We start from the raw sequence: 18,202 nt of genomic DNA, 5'->3' as shown, positions 1-18,202 counted from the left end.
TCCTCTTTTTTTACGGGGGACCTCAGCTAAACAACTATATTGGAGACTCAAAGGATCGCTTTGACGACATTTTTCAAAATGTCTTGCGACTGGGTATGTTCTATCTTTGTTTAAAATTGCTCTTCTGTGTTGGAGAATTCTCTTATATACAGGTAGAGTAGTAGAGTAGTACTTCCTATATATACTTTCGGGCAGCTACACTGTAATAAATAGACAACAAAATCCGATCTGCAGGTTAAAAAGCTTTTAATAAAAATAGTTTTATTAAAAAATGTTCTAAAATTCGTGCCATTCAAACCATGTTTGCATGCTTTATATTTAAAACATTTATTAAAACCTGCCTTCGGTTGGAGCCAATTCGTAGCTCCCCTCTTTCTGTCTTGAAACTCACTACTTACAATAAGATCTTTCAGGGATTTTGATTTCCTGTAAGTAATGTTCGGTTGTCTATTCATTCTCGAACCTATTGAGGGATCCCCTCGAACTAGATACCAATGTTTTTTTAAGATGGCTCTAATTTCTTTGTGGTTGGTGTTAAATGTCTATATATATATATAACCAAAAGTATACGCTCCCAAATGAGGCACCTCACACAATCGTGTTTTGCTTTTCCATTTATTGGTTGGCATCAAGGAATCAACAGAGTCCATAATTCATTTGTTTGACAGCATGCCTTTTAAAAAAAAACTTCCATCGCTAGACGCGTTTTGAGCATTTGCTTGCTCTTTATCGATAGCATCGGCATCCGGGAACAGCAACTTTAATTTAAGCGCACCTGCGCAATTTATTGTCTCGCCACAGTGGGCGTATGCCACTAGGCATTATGGTAGATACAGTTCTACTCACTTATTCTCCAAATGGATGTCGCTATTGCCCCTTTGTTGTTTCTCTCTCCACAGTGGGTTAAATTATGAAGACGGCTGTAATCCTTTATTTTTTGTGCCAATCCAACTGGACACGTTAATTCAGTGCCTCGTTTCTCTTGCGTTGACAATCCACTCGTCCGCGTCGGGGCACCCCACAGTCAGAGCCAACCGCTTACAAATCCAAAAGTATACGCTCCCAAATGAGGCGCCTCACACAATCGTGTTTTGCTTTTCCATTTATTGGCTGGCATCAAGGAAGCAACAGAGTCCATAATTTATTTGTTTGACAGCATGCCTTTTTAAAAAAAACTCCCATTGCTAGACGCGTTTCGAGCATTTGCTTGCTCTTTATCGATAGTATCGGCATCTGGGAACAGCAACTTTAATTTAAGCGCACCTGCGCAATTTATTGTCTAGCCACAGTGGGCGTATGTCGCTAGGCATTATGGTAGATACAGTTCTACTCACTTATTTTCCAAATAGATGTCGCTATTGCCCCTTTGTTGTTTCTCTCTCCACAGTGGGTTGAATTATGAAGACGGCTGTAATCCTTTATTTTTTGTGCCAATGCAACTGGACACACACCTCATGTTTTGCTTTTCCATTTCTTGGCTGGCATCAAGGAAGCAACTGAGTCCATAATTCATTTGTTTCACAGCATGCCTTTTAAAAAAAACTTCCATCGCTAGACGCGCTTCGAGCATTTACTCGCTCTTTATCGATAGCATCGGCATCTGGGAACAGCAACTTTAATTTAAGCGCACCAGAATTCCTGACAGGTCACACCCACTGAAGCAGGAACAAACATTTTTAACCAGGTGAAAAAAACAGTCTTGCTATGTGAAGTACCACCACGATGAAAGGAATTATCCTGAAACGCGTCGGCAAGGTGAAACTGCAGGCTGTCGGGTTCCTGCTTCTTAGACTGCAGTTCCAAGCACAATAAAGGGCAAACTCAAACCTACCTGTGTGGATCTCCGTTTTTTGGTGCAACTCTGTTTGGATATATAAGCGGCTAGCCCCAGTTGCTTGAGAGCCGCACCGCATATCAGCGGACCCAAGGAGACGTGATTTTGAATCTCCAATATAATGGGAGGTGGAGCCCGTGCTTGAAACATGAAAAGGCAGTCTTTGGGAGCGGAACTGTACAGTCAACCCACTGTGGTGTTTTAAAGAAGGAATACATAAGCGACGAGACAAGCTCACTGTAGCGATATAATGAACTACAAGAACCAGAATTCCTGACAGGTCACGCCCACTGAGGCAGGAACAAACATTTATAACCAGGTGAAGAAAACAGTCTTGCTGTGTGAAGTACCGCCATGATGAAAGGAATTATCCTGGAACGCGTCGGCGAGGTGAAACTGCTGGCTGTTTGGTTCCTGCTTCTTAGACTGCAGTTCCAAGCAAAATAAAGGGAGAACTCAAACCTACCTGTGTGGATCTCCGTTTTTTGGAGCAACTTCTTTTGGATTCATAAACGGCTAGCCCCAGCCACTGGAGAGCCCCTCCACATATCAGCGGGACCAAGGAGACGTGATTTTGAATCTCCAATGTAATGGGAGATGAAACCCATGCTTGAAACATGAAAAGGCAGTCTTTGGGAGCGGAACTGTACAGTCAACCCACTGTGGTGTTTTAAAGAAGGAATACATAAGTGACGAGACACGCTCACTGTAGCGATATAATGAACTACAATAACCAGAATTCCTTACAGGTCACGCCCACTGAGGCAGGAACAAACATTTATAACCAGGTGAAAAAAACAGTCTTGCTGTGTGAAGTACCGCCACGATGAAAGGAATTATCCTGAAACGCATCGGTGAGGTGAAACTGCTGGCTGTCTGGTTCCTGCTTCTTAGACTGCTTTCCAAGCACAATAAAGTGCGAACTCAAACCTACCTGTGTGGATCTCCGTTTTTTGGAGCAACTTCGTTTGGATTTATAAGCGGCTAGCCCCAGTTGCTTGAGAGCCCCTCCACATATCAGCGGACCCAAGGAGACGTGATTTTGAATCTCCAATGTAATGGGAGATGAAACCCATGCTTGAAACATGAAAAGGCAGTCTTTGGGAGCGGAACTGTACAGTCACCCCACTGTGGTGTTTTAAAGAAGGAATACATAAGTGACGAGACAAGCTGACTGTAGCGATATTATGAACTACAAGAACCAGAATTCCTGACAGGTCATGCCCACTGAGGCAGGAACGAACATTTATAACCAGGTGAAAAAAACAGTCTCGCTGTGTGAAGTACCGCCATGATGAAAGGAATTATTCTGGAACGCGTCAGCGAGGTGAAACTGCTGGTTGTCTGGTTCCTGCTTCTTAGACTCCAGTTCCAAGCAAAATAAAGGGCTAACTGAAACCTACCTGTGCGGATCTCTGTTTTTTGGAGCAACTTCGTTTGGATTTATAAGCAGCTCGCCCCAGCCGCTGGAGAGCCCCTCCGCATATCAGCGGACCCAAGGAGACGTGATTTTGAATCTCCAGTGTTATGGGAGATGAAACCCGTGCTTGAAAGATGAAAAGGCAGTCTTTGGGAGCGGAACTGTACAGTCAACCCACTGTGGTGTTTTAAAGAAGGAATACATAAGTGACGAGACACACTCACTGTAGCGATATAATGAACTACAAGAACCAGAATTCCTTACAGGTCACGCCCACTGAGGCAGGAACAAACATTTATAACCAGGTGAAAAAAACAGTCTTGCAATGTTAAGTACCGCCATGATGAAAGGAATTATCCTGAAACGCGTCGGCGAGGTGAAACTGCTGGCTGTCTGGGTCCTGCTTCTTAGACTGCAGTTCCAAGCAAAATAAAGGGCGAACCCAAACCTACCTGTGTGGATCTCCGTTTTTTGGAGCAACTTTGTTTGGATTTATAAGCGGCTAGCCCCAGCCGCTGGAAAGCCCCACCGTATATCAGTGAACCCAAGGAGATGTGATTTTGAATCTCCAATGTAATGGGAGGTGGAACCCGTGCTTGAAACATGAAAAGGCAGTATTTGGGAGCGGAACTGTACAGTCAACCCACTGTGATATTTTAGAGAAGGAATACATAAGTGACGAGACAAGCTCACTGTAGCGATATAATGAACTACAAGAACCAGAATTCCTGACACGTCACGCCCACTGAGGCAGGAACACACATTTATAACCAGGTGAAAAAAACAGTCTTGCTGTGTGAAGTACCGCCATGATGAAAGGTATTATTCTGAAATGCGTCGGCGAGGTGAAACTGCTGGCTGTCTGGTTCCTGCTTCTTAGACTGCAGTTCCAAGCAAAATAAAGGGCAAACTCAAACCTACCTGTGTTGATCTCTGTTTTTTGGAGCAACTTCGTTTGGATTTATAAGCGGCTAGCCCCAGCCGCTGGATAGCCCCACCGCATATCAGCGGACCCAAGGAGACGTGATTTCGAATCTCAAATGTAATGGGAGGTGGAACCCGTACTTGAAACATGAAAAGGCAGTCTTTGGGAGCGGAAACCTGTGGTTTTGCAAGTGAATTTCTAAGGTTTATTTAAATGCTAATTTCTAACTATAACGTCCCTGAAACCTATGTTTTTTTTTTGTGAATTTCAAAGGTGTTTTACAGGCAAATGCATCTCTTGGCATGTTCTAAGTTGGGGGATTAAGTCCCCTTGAATACTGAGGGTCCCTGGGGGCCAACTAGCCCACCAGGTACCTCCAGTAAGCCCCACACAGCTGGATTGCTGAGAGTGGTACAATGCCACGCCCCCTTTTTACACCACTCTGCAAATGTGCCTCCTGGTGCACTGCTGCTTGGGGGATGAAGTCCACTTCAGGCCTGAGGTCCTCAGGACACAAGGGGACTTCATCACCCCACCAGCAGTGCACCAAGAGGAGCGTTTGCAGAGTGGTGTAAAAGGGGCGTGGCCTCGTATCAACTCTCAGCAATCCCACTGTGTGAGGCTTACTGGAGGTTTCTGGTGGCCTAGTTGGCCCCAGGGACCCTCATTAGCAATGGGGAATTAATCCCCCAATGCAGAGAACGCCAGGAGGTGCGTTTGCAGAGTCATGCAGGGAGGGGCCCGATTCAAAGAACTAACTTTTGGTATTCACAGAAGGCATTTAGTAGTAGAAATGTAGGATTTTGTCTTCAGTCTGTCCTAAGTTTGTCTTAAGTCTGTCTTAAGTCTATCTTAAGTCTGTCTTAAGTCTGTCTTAAGTCTGTCTTAAGTCTGTCCTAAGTTTGTCTTACGTTTGTCTTAAGACTGTCTTAAGACTGTCTTAGTCTGTCTTAAGTTTGTCTTAAGTCTGTCTTAAGACAAAATCCTAACTTTACTACTAAATGCCTTCTGTGAATACCAAAAGTAGTAGGACAAACTTAAGACAGACTTAAGACAGACTTAAGACAGACTTAAGACAGACTTAAGAAAAACTTATGACAGACTTAGGACAAACTTAGGACAGACTTGAGACAAAATCCTAAATTTCTACTACTAAATGCCTTCTGTGAATACCAAAAGTTAGTTCTGTGAATCGGGCCCATAACGTATTCTTCATTACATTGGTTATATATATTTTCATTTTTCTTTATATTTTTTAAGGTGTGCTGGATTTGCATTTTAAGTTTTAAACTAAAGGTCAAAAATATTTTGTTTCTTAATTGTGATATCTATAACTATATATTGCACTTACAATTTTATTTATTTTATTTGTTTATTTATTTTATTTGAGAAGTTTAACATAGCGCTGGCTAGACCAGGAGGTATCAGAGCGCTTTACATAAGAAAGAACATTGTTTCAGAACATAGTTACACAGTTATATCAGTTGCTGGAGCATAGTTACATGAGTTGCAAAAGCATAGCATAGGCATAAGGATAAACAAAGCAGGCAGGGGGAGAGAAATACAGGGGAGAGAGGAAAGGAATAGTGGAGGTAGACAAAGAATGAAGAAGGGAAGACGTGATGTGTTTTCTAGAATTTTAGTTGGACTGGAGTTGGAATAGCAAATTTGAGCTCACCGTGCACTCCAAAAATATAAGCAATTTCCACATGATATTAAGATTGTAATTTTGAAAATAGAAGTACTTTCCCCATGATATTGAGATTGGAATTAGAATATTAAATATGTCCCCCACACCCAAATACATGCATTTTCCCCAATGTTAGTTGGTCTGAATTTAAAATAGTAAACCTGACCCTCCAAAATAATGCTCTTTCGCAATGTTTGCTGTGTTGGTGTTAGAATTGTACATGCAACTCACAAAAGTAAAGTTTGCTTTGTATACATGTTTTTAGTTAACGATTTTGAATTACCTATTGTTTTATGTTTACTTCAGATTTTGCTTGTTGTTTTTGAGGTTTGAGTTTTGCATTTAATTTATTTTGTTTTTGGCATTATTTAATTAAATCTTTGGGTTTCTAAGCTATTTTTATAAACACTTACTTAGATTTTGTTGCTTTGGGCCATGGGTTTATGTATATATATTAATTTACTACAAATTAAAATTGATAAAAAATATTGTTTTACATTGTCTATGCTCCTAAAAACGATTTTAAAACAATTTAAATTGAAAAATACATTTATTTAGAAAGATATTTAATAACATTTTTATTTTTAGATAAATAGATGTTTATAAAACATATTCAACATTTTTAGAATTAGTCTTTTGTTGCAAATAAACTGTTTTGCAATATATAAAAGTTACATTATCTTTTGATTATTTGTAAAATTATTTGATTATTTGAAAAATCAAAACTAATTTACATAATAATTGTACAAATAAATAATTGTGTTTATATAAGGAATATTTATTAAGTGTTTTTTAATTTTAAATAAATACAATAAATATTTTAAAACTATATTTTGTATTTCAATATTTTTGTAATCCTTTTTTTGTAGTATAGTTTTTTCAAGTTTAGAAATTGCTATTGAATTATATTTTGGAATAACTCTATTTATGTAGTTTTAATCATAAGTATGGGGTCCCTGATATTTTGAAAGTCAATTTTTTTTCCTTGATGTTTAGGTAGGTTGATATTTTTGTTGCCGATATTCAGAAATACAACCTGAACTTGTGGCAGTTCTATAAGAATCTTAAAAAATCATTTGTCATCAAAATACCAATTAAGAACCTCAGGAACAGAAATATTGTCAGGAAAAATAGCAAACAATGGCGCAAGAATTAAAATAGGGTCAGATGGAATCCTTGCATTAAGACTTTCTTGTGCATTTACCACTGATTCCCACTTTTGTTTCCTAAAGCTAAGGGAAGTAAAAATGACTGTGGGTTATCCAACTGTTGTTAATATATGCGAAAAAGAAACAACTACTGATACTCAATCACAGTCCAATAATTAAAGGTCTTTTGTGGCTTGCACTTCCAAACACCCCTAACAGTTACTGAAACTCTCAGTAATAAGATAACAACACCTGGAGTTACCCCTAAAAGTACAAATAAAATTCCCTAAACTATGACCCCTTTAGAATTTGCTCTGCCAGACATTTATATGAAATGTCTGGCTCCCTTAGCAGCAAACAAAAGAATATAGGAGAATCTAGTGCATTTTGACAGAAATTCGAGTAACAACTTTCCAGCCATGGAAGATTTATCCAGTATGTCAGATTTCCCCATGGATTCCTGATCCCAGCTACCTGGACACTATATCCAAGTGTTAGATGCTTTGTATGTGCTGCAATGCACCCTAAAACTGTGAGAAAAAAAGTCTTTAACACAGATCATACATTGGAGACATTACCTACGATATTGTTGTCCCTCACACACCCCCTTAGTGCTATGGGTCAATTGAAGGACCAAAGTAGCAGAAATACCCTTGACAAAAAATATTTGATTAAGGGTGTAGAGGTTAGGTTACTGAATAAACAAACTGAAATGGAAATGGTCTAAATAAAAGAAATCTGGCTACCCAAGTGGGAAAACCATTGGGGAAAAGTGAGTAACAAAAGAAACACATTGTTAGAAAATGTAATCCTTGTGTACATTATTTTCAGGGGACAGCAAAATGTTAAATGAATAAATTCCCTCTATACTTGATCCACCCTATGAGTCTGGTACCATACTTCCTTGCCTTTGATGTTTAACGTGCAGACCAAAGAAACTGCTCACCTTCAACAAGAATGAGAAAACATAATAGAAGGTAACTGAAAAAGCGAGTAAAGAAAATACGAAAGACAAAAAAGCTCAGAATAATAAAAAGAAGAATGAGATAAGTAAAAATTCCCTCTGATACTGCAGTGCTTGAGCCATCTACTAATGGGATAATCATATTGTAATGGTATTGGATCCTTTAGTTCTCGAGCTGTTGAGCGGGTACCATTAAGGAACCCCTAGTGATAACTTCATGACTGGTTACAGAAACTATATCAGTGGCTGATCAAAGGATTAATCCACTGGCAAATGATTTCTACATTAATTTTAATGTTATTGTTGAAAATGATACTATGGTCTAATCAAGAAAAGACAGCACACATATTTCTATCAACAACTCCTATTTATCTCAAGTCTTAAACTTGATGCCATCTACGGCATCTATTATGGATTTTATAGAACTTTTTCAAATAAATAATGGTCCCCCTAATAGATCAAGAATAATGGATCTTCAAAAGATAAACACCGTAGATGGGGCTCAGTCAAAATTTATTATGTAAATATATGCCTGCCTTGGTCTCGTCTGACTTGGCTCTGACTGGATTCACCAACATTCTAATTGAGCTTCAACTGAAGATTCCAACAGAAGAAAACAAAAGAAGGGAAAGGAGGGACAACAAAGGTTGGAAAGAAGAACCAACAGGTAAATAGGTTACAACAGATCTGTTTTGACTTATCCACAACTTCCATCATTCTACTCAATTACAATAAAATGGGTCCAGTTTATTGATAGAAATTAAATGTCAAATGTAAAGGTAGAATTCTGGTCAAGTCTTGCACCATGGGTAATACGGTGTAACTGTGAATTTTCTGGGGGAAAGGTTTTTCATGTATTAATGGCGCAAGCATCAGCAAAATCCCCAACAGATAGCTGGGGATAAATGATGTTTCTGAAATATTTAACACTGAACTCACCACTCCACAAGAATGTTCACTTGCTTTACTGAATGCCAGCCATTCAATAATCATCCAGATTAACTTAGAAGGTGGAGTTGTTAAAACCTTGCAGCAAATGGCAAGGGGTTATCCTGGTCCTGGCTACCAGGAACTTTGAATAGGAACAAATCTCAAAACGATATTCAACAGTTAGTTTTACCAAAAATTCACCCTCCTCTGATGCAACTTGGCAGACCCACATGAAGAAAACAAATTGAACATTTAATACATTTGAACCAACATATTTAATAAAAGCAAACTCTCCATATTCATAAAACCAGACCCACAAGGATTTCACAATTTGCAAAAAACATATTGAAATCAGCAATTTTGTAAAATGGGCACTCTTTTAAAAAATGCTGTGAAATGTGGAGAATGCGATATCTGATACTTTTTTTGTTATTGACGAGGCTGCCCTTGCCACACCAACTGGCTGCGCTGAGTCTGTATTTCAGCAGTAGCCTGAAGCAGGAAGGCTTCTAGGCGCATTGAATCTCACCAGTGATCCAGGAGCGGCACATGGCCAGAGGGTTAATATTCTGGGGGCAGGGCACCAACACACAGCCCAGGAGAATGAAACTTATTCTACTCTGGGAACGGATCTTAGTGAGCCTGTAGGGCGGGAGGATAGCTCTCAAGATGTCCCAGGTCAGGCATAAGGAAGCCAAGAGTGGATGAGCTGTGCCAACCTTGCAATCAGCACCTTATAAGAATCCTGAGCAATTGGAATTATTTTTAGTTGACAAATATTATATAAAAATAGAGTCTGCAAGTAACTCTAAAATGGGGCATGCTAAAGTGATATTGCTATTCTTTTACCGCCGATTACGACTCAATTACCCGATCATTCCACATTCCAGTGATACTTTACAGTGTATAACGACTGAACTTCCAAACATCAAACATGGCAATGGTAACTCTTTCCTATTATTCAACATATTTTCTGCCTGGCAATAACATCATTCAATATCAACTTCCATTTTCGATTTCATAAATGAAATAATAGGGAAAGAGAAAAGGCACATGGGTATTCATAATGGGTGACTTTAATGCAAAGGCATCAAAAAGGTCCTATAAAGGCACACAGTACAACAGAGCTAGAAGAAGCCCGGAATATCCCCGAATATATATTCACAAATATTCCTAAAGCTGATAAACATGTAATACTTCCATTAGAACAGTTGAAAGCTTTGGATGACATAATTATAAATAGATATTTGGAGACAGAGATACCGGCCCAGCAGATTTGATGTGGCACTTATAGTACATCAATAATTGAGTGTATGATTGGCACCACTGCTTCATTTAATTTGATTTCTGAAGTATATATTATGAACGCGATACACACCCGTGATTCCATTCAGCTACAGCTCCAAACTACTACAGACCACTTCTTGGGAACTGGCTCTGGTAAGGTGGATATCAACTTAAACAGAGGTTGACTCCATTGGAACCCATGTAACAAAACATATTTAAATTAAATGGTATAACTACACCAAGATTTACCAAAGGTTGCCAAAAGTGAACAAATTGGTAAATTTAAGTCCTATATAAAAAATTGAGTAAATAACATAGAGGACAATGGAGAAATATATACAATATCAAAGAGGTCTACAAAGGATTTGATGGATTTAAAAATACCAGCAGAAATAAACAAAGATATCCATAAACAATTCCGGCAATACTCTACAAAACATTTGGAGAAAATTAAGATGCTGAGGGAAAAAAAATAAACAGAAATCACATTCTTCAAAGAAGAAGACAGTCCAGGCTAAACTGGCAGGATCTCCATCAAGCCGCATAAGAGAAAATTTCAAAGTATTCAAAATATTCAAAGTATTTTCAGAAGATTGTGGCAATAAATTGTGGGTCAAAAATTAAGCTCTCAATAAATTCCATTACACCTAAGGTCTAAGCTGACTACATTTCCAAATTGTATAGGATACATAGAAGTAATCCTGAACCAGTAGATAGTTCCTAACTATACTCCCAGCCCTCTTAGAAATATCTCCCCTCCAAATCGTCACCAAATTTTTATATATGTAGTGCAAGGCACTCTGCAGTGATTGCCAAGCACTACCAACGCCCATCCCCGTACCAAGACGATGCAGGCAGCTGAATAGGGTTTTGTAGCATTAGTAATTAGCGATTCAGCACATTATCCTGGGGTGCTACAACATGTACTGTTACTGAAAGCACTCTTAGGGAGCTATACCATAGCCCGAGTCTGTCTGCATGACAGGAAACAAGGTTGTGCATTACAATGTGCAAAACAGATGAAGGTGCATTATGTAAATACAGCAGTACACGCAAGGTATCCCCCTGTGACAGCACATTATTAACCACCTACCAATAATTTGGCACACCATATTGACAAGGTGCCAAGTCCATGAATGAAACACTGCATTAAAATACTGCCCTTGCCCTCAGTAACAGGACCAGCGTCCAGAATGAATCCCACTTATCCAAGCACAAGAAGCGTGCTGAATCTGGAACATGCGCTATATCAGGGGTACTCATAGTACGGCCCGCGGGCCGCCAGCGGCCCGGCAAGCCTTCCCTGGCGGCCCGCGGACCTTGCAGACATCGTACCTGTGCACCGCCGGTTGCAGCAGCGCGGAGCTATGGGGGCCGGGCGATTCTTTTAAAAGCCAAGTCACTTGTTAATGAGGCTTTTTTGTATTTCACCTCTTCTTAGCGCCCCTGCATCTCCCCTCTGAATGAGTGGAGATGCAGGGGCGCTAAGAAGAGATGAAATACAACAAAGCCTCATTAACAAGTGACTTGGCCTTTTAAAGAGCTGTGAAGTACTTGGAGCGGCGGCTGTTTGTGTTCCAGGGAAGCGCCGGGTGAGGTGACGGGCAGGGGGGGGGGGGGGGGGCAGCAGCTAGTGAGAGCGGCAGATGAGTTTAAAGCGGGAGGGAGAGAGGGAAGACAGAGCAGGAGACAGGGAGGGAGAGACAGCGTGAGAGAGACAGACAAGTTGGGAGAGGGAGGGAGACAGAGGGAGGGAGGGGGACAGAGGGAGAACAGATGGAGAGGGAGGGAGACAGAGAGGGACGGAGACAGAGAGAAAGGGAGACAAACTGATTGAGAGAGAGGGAGGGAGACAGGTAGAGAGAGAGGGAAGGAGAGAGAGGGAGAGGGAGGGAGGGAGACAGATAGGGAGGGAGACAGGGAGGGAGGGAGACTGAGAGGGAGGGAGACTGAGAGGGAGGGAGACGGAGGAGGGAGGGAGACGGAGGAGGGAGGGAGGGAGATGGAGAGATATGTGTATGCCGGGTCCGGTGGCTCAGTGGACGAAGGCGTCCGCTGCAGGGACCTATGTTCCACCTCATGGTCGCAGTTTTTTTTTTGCTCTAGCCCCGCCCCCTCCCCCAATGACCCCGCCCCCAAGGTGCGGCCCTCGGCCACAAACCGCACTGTAAATTTGGCCCCCAAGAGAAAGTTTGTGAGTACCCCTGCGCTATATGAACAAGTAACAGAAATGAAAATGGGTCACAAGTTCATAAAGGCATGCTGGAGATGTCCCAAAGGTGTCGTTGTGATGAAGTGTGCGAAAAGGTTGTATTTATCGCTACGAAAGGAAAGTTTCACAACTCAATAAAATTATAATGCACATAATGTTGGCTGCGTAAGCGGTGTCAACTCTCTCGTAACACTTGTCCAGACTAGCAAGAATGTAACGAAAAGACTACGAGGCACGCCCTGTAAAATTGAGACGCTACTGTGATTGGTGATGGACACAGTGTAGGAGGGAAAACGGCATACTGCCATAGATCCCAGAGGAGGAAGGTGCTATAACTGGTGAATGTGGTACACAAGGGAAAGTAAAAAATCCCTGTGTAATGGCGCCCGGACCGGAGGTTTCTTGCGGCAACTGTTGATCCCCCCCCTCTGTGTGAGTGTGTGTGTGTGTACAATGTTTCTGGTCCTGCCCACCGTACACATGTGCTCCAAGGCGGGGGTGGGTTGAAGCGAGGAGAGGCACCCCGAGCAGTCATTACTAGTGTGCAAGCCACAAAAACAAGCAAAAATAAGCAAAGCACATACATGCCTGATAAAGTAAACTGCGGCATTTGATGGATTCTTAAGTGTGAAGGTGGAGAAGAGAGTGGAGGGAAAGAGAGGAAGAGTGAAGGGGCTGGTGGGGAGACAGTGAAGGGGCAGATAGACGGTAAACAGATAACAGAGTGCTCAAAACTGTAGTCTAATTTCTGTGGTTTATTCTGTGGCTATTGAAGCGTGTGTGGTTCCTACTGGTAGTTAAAGCATGTGATGCCATTTGAAACACAATTTAACATCTGTGTCATACTAACAGAATGAAAACTGCGCTGCTTCAGCCGTGTGCCCAGACAGTTCAACAGTGTGTGCATACAATCAGCCTCGATGATTATTAGGCGCATTCATTAGCCAAGTTTATTTGGCCCTAAGGAAGGATGAAAGGCCCTTCCTTTAAGGTTGCAAGCTGGCCTCTGCAGAATGCCAGAGGAAACAACAAGCCAGTGGCAGAGCTGGAATTTTGGAGCTAATGTGTTTGGGTGTGAATAAAAGCATTGTGGCCATTTTGCAACCTATTTGTTTTGCTTTATTTAGTTAAATGAATATTTTTTGTATTGTGAACCTTTTTTGGTCTCTGTCCTTAGGCTGCATTTTGTAACAGAAAACAATTCTTACAAATATGACATTTCCAGCAAAAGCATTTTTTTTTAAATCAATTTCACAGTGGAGTGAAGAAAAGGAGTTGAAAAACAGTTTTATTGAAATCACCGTTTTGAAGAAAAACGAAAAATGAAACTAGCGCTTCAGTGTCATACCCAAGTGGCGCTAATGTGTTTGGATATGAATAAAACCAATATTGGCACTTAGCGACCACTCTGTTTTGCTTCATTTAATTGTTGATTTTTAGTATTCTAAACATTCTTTTTCTTTCTGTCCCGAGGCTGCACTTCCGAACAGAAAAATGTCAAACAGACAACATTACACAAACCTAAAAAAGGGAAACGGGCAACAGAAAAGTGAAAAGGCAGGAGCAGCAGACGATAAAGAAAAGAGCGATTGACTTTTCTAATCAGCTGGGTGTGGAAAAGAGGAGGGGAGGAAGGGAGGGTGAGTGCTAGTCCACTGCCTTCATATGATCCGTCCTTTCAGATCCTTTACATAAAAAGAACAACAAGAGGGGGCAAGCTGGGATGAGTGAGGAGGTGGGGCATGGTGTGAGGCAGGGGCAGGCAGGAGCCCCGTGAGCGATTGGAAGGGCGGGGTAGGGGGAGCGCAGACAATGGAGTGGAGTAGCAAGTTGAAAATCTAGGCTAGTTGTGAAAGCAAAACCAGCGTGGCGCTCGTGAAGGGGCACCCTGCTGATAAAGAGCTAATACCTGAATGTTTCGTGGAGACCAGGGCCAGTCCATGGCCAGGGTAGCTGCAAAGAGCAGGCACAGACCAGTGCCCCCTGCTCTGAGGCTGGCTGCAGCATAACCAGTCTTCTCCGTCCGATTGCTCTGTTTGAGCTTACTGACTAAATGGGAGGGGGCGAACGGAGAGGAAGAGTAAATAAAGTGAAACCAGCGCAGCGCTCATGAAATGAGCACAGCGCTGATAAATGATGCTTTATCCAACACTAACGTGAAAACTAGCAGAGCGCTGATTAATAATGCTTTATTGATCAGTAACGTTACGTGAGGGGCGAAAAGCAAAGTTGCTGCAGCTGAAATCATGGTGCGCCGGAAACAAAACAAGAGAAATAGTTTTTTGCATTGAATAATGTTGCTTGGAACATCAGTTGTCACAAAGGTCACCATTTTTGTGAGGATGTGGCAAAGTGAAAAACCTATGTACGCTGAAATATTTTGTACAGAGGCTGCAAAACACACACACACTTGTGCAACTTCGCAGAACCCAAACAGAGGGTCAGAGGCCCTGATGGAATAGCCATGCAACAGCTGGGATGCATGTTGGTCACGTGGCAACTGCTCGTCAATCAGAGCCTGGATTCACTTAGAACTGGCTCACACCACTCCCCCGAGGTCAATAATTGCTTTGCTATGATGAGTGGTGTTTTGTGGGAGGTCTGGTGAGAATGTGACCTCCCCCCTGGCCTGCTCGAGTGCTTGCTGCCCTGGCTGCCACCTTTGCTGGCGGCTGAAAGCTGAGGCTGGAGAGTCATCAATTATACACACGGGAACAAAGTGGCTGAGGTAGGGAATCTGTGAACTGCTGGCCTGGCATCAAGGGCTCTCAGGGGGGGGCAGGGAAGAGGCTGCGGTAAGAGGATGTGCCGGAGTGGGCAGGGGAGGAAGAAGGCTGAGTGAGTGAGGTGTGGAGGCCGCAGGGGAGGAGATGGCGCCAGCTGTCTAAGAAGGGGCGAGTCATCATTTATGCACACGGTAACAAAGTGGCTGCCAACGGGAAAAAAGTAAACATTGTCTTTGTGTACACCTAAACCTCCTTCCTTAATCTAAAACAGGCAAACGTTTTTGTGCAGTTAATGCCGTACAGAGCTGACTCTGCTGAGAAAAACACGCACAAATTCAAAACGCCGCACAAAAAAATTCTGTAATGCAATACTGCCTCGCCCGTCACTGAGGCTAAAATAACTAGCCAGCATACACGAAAGCGAAAGTCTTCAGTTACAGACGCAGGCTGCAGCGTGAAAAACAGATGGCACACTGCACTTCAATTAAAAGAAGTGCAAGCAGAGCGGAATAAAACTATAGTTAGGCACCATTGTATCGGGACTACACGGAAGTTAGCAAATGACCAACAGCCAACAGAAAGGGAAATAACAACAACACTACCACAAGTAAGCCAATAGCAAGCGGAACAACAGATTACATGAAGTTTAAGCCAAAATACAGATTTATGACAAAAGGGTCAATTTTTGGAAAATATAAAATTGAATTGGAGCTTATATCTTTAAGTTTGATAATAAATTGTGAGTTCTTAAATGAATGTTGATTTTGTAAACAGTTATATTATAGGTAGGATGCTGTGGGTTATCCTCTCTGTAATGGAACACGTGAAAGGAATAATACGGCTATGGGTGGGACCAAGGGCACAACTGGAAAATCAGGGGTCAAAGTAGCGATTAGCTCATCACTAGAATGGAAAATATTTGTTAACACTGTTCGATCATAAATGGATATTTTTGATTTTTATTTTAATGATTGTATTGTTCAATAGGTATATTCTGTATACTAGGGATACATTTCTTCCTTGTATAGGTACTTAGTAAGAATCATACATGGAATAATGGAGAGTGATACGATATTCTTTTTTCTTTTCTCCTTCATTACAGCCCTGATGATGTCCTAGACAGGACGAAACGCGTCGGCTGTATGGCTATGTACATTGAGCAATATTCACTCAACGGATTTATTATATTGTTTGAAATTTTGAATATTGTTAGTTGGAATTAATGTAACAGTTGTACATGTATAGGTTTAGATGAAAACCAATGTATTAGTTGATTGGAATACTATTTAATGATTGAATAATTGAAAAAATCAGGAAGGAACAATATTAAGAAATATAAAGAATGAGAAATAAAAACAAATAATATAAATTCATTTGTTGTACTACAACATTTATTTGTTTATATTATGTAATATTACTCCGCTCCTTTCCATTATAATTCAACATACAGATTACTTTATGTCTCGCTGAGACAGCGCATGCAGCGCATGCGCTGCCAAGGCGAGACCTAAAAAAGGATACAGGAAAAGTCCTGGTAACTAGAGGCAAATTGCCCTTTTGAATGCAGTTGAGGAAAAGGCTGCAAGGAGTGTACTAGAGCTTTTTCGACCATGGGCTTGTCAGAAAAATATCACCCCCCTTGTGAGCAACAGGTTTTAGATCTAATTGTTCACTTATAGATAAAATTGCAGTTCAGATTATTATAGATAGATACAGAGCTGCAAGGAGTTAAACTGTATATATAGCTTTTATTGACTTACCACGGCATTTGATCGTTCAGTCAGACCAACACTGCAGCAGTAAATGTTGCAAATCGAAATACTAACAAATTTATTGAGTGTGATTGGGTCTTTGAATACATCAACTTGGTGCAAAATATTGCTGGAAGAAACAAAGGCTTATCATCATTGATCAAAACACAAAATGAATCAGAACAAGGTTGTCTATTTGCCCCTCACCCCTTTTATTGTTCTCTCTGTTTCGCTATGATTTACCACTTCACATTGGGAATTGGAAGAGTTTTCTACCAAATTGTACACACATTTCGATGTTCGCTGATGACTTGGTTTTGTTTGATCTGACTTTGGTAGGTCTCAAACGGAGCATTATCACTATGCCCAAAACATTTTTGAGAGATTAATATCTCTAAACCAAAGATTTTAGTCTGTAGGAAAAGAACAGCACAAAACCTACATTTGGACCTTGGGGCAACAAAAACTTGATGCAGTCAAAACTTGTACATATTTGAGTAGAACCTTTTTGAATGGCTTAAGTAATAAACATTGCTTTACTCAATTAGGGAGCAAGGTTCTGGCACATACTAGCACCTTCAAATACTAGAATAAGTCATTAGGGCATTGTAATTAGCTAGCAGATGTCAAAAAATAAAAATACCCCACCCTAAGTTATGCACTAGAATATACTCCAATTGCCAATTGGTCTTTCTTAAAAATCTATGAGTGAAAAATGTTACAAAGTTCAGCAAACCTTGCTCAAATACTGCAATTAGAGTTTGGATTATTGATTACTTAGGTCCAGACACTTTCTAAAGTTATTTGATTGGATATTGTTTATTACATGCCCCTAAACTCTTTTCCTCTACAGACACACTGCTCTGCATTGTACTTCAGTACACTGACTCACTCACTCACTCACCCCCTTTATTCTAGCGATCCAAGATCCTGAAATCATAGAACAAAACTGAGTAATGTTTGTACCCTACGTCCTTCTGATGACACAAACACACCCAAGGCAAGCACATGGCTTTGTCGCACTCAGCCCTTGTCAAACCAAGAGCGCAGGGGCTCAACTAGAGCAGCAATCTAGGCAGAACAGGGTGGGGATCCATACTCTAGTAGGCTAGTCCTTGAGCCAGTTAATTGGGTGGGTGCCTAGACAAAGTCTTCAGTATCCTGAGGAGGGAGAGATAGCTGGCTGTGGTCTGAGTGCAGACATTACAAGAGGGGAGGAGGCATCAGCCACTAAATTTGTATTTTCTGAATACACAATGTGTATTTTCACTTAAAAATCAAACATTTGAGCACCCAAGTTCAACTTAAATTTGCA

General features: G+C 41.1%; 1 protein-coding gene across 1 annotated transcript in view; it reads right to left on the bottom strand.

The window, feature by feature from the left end:
• Window positions 1-18,202, bottom strand: part of ASMT (acetylserotonin O-methyltransferase) — a 255,792-nt gene that overhangs the window by 153,845 nt on the left and 83,745 nt on the right. The gene's annotated exons all lie outside the window — the stretch shown is intronic.

This window comes from Triturus cristatus, chromosome 8 (genome assembly GCF_964204655.1).
Source record: "Triturus cristatus chromosome 8, aTriCri1.1, whole genome shotgun sequence".
Lineage (NCBI taxonomy): Eukaryota > Metazoa > Chordata > Amphibia > Caudata > Salamandridae > Triturus > Triturus cristatus.
The sequence above is the reverse complement of the archived record's forward strand: the minus strand, read 5'-3'. Positions and strand labels throughout refer to the sequence as shown.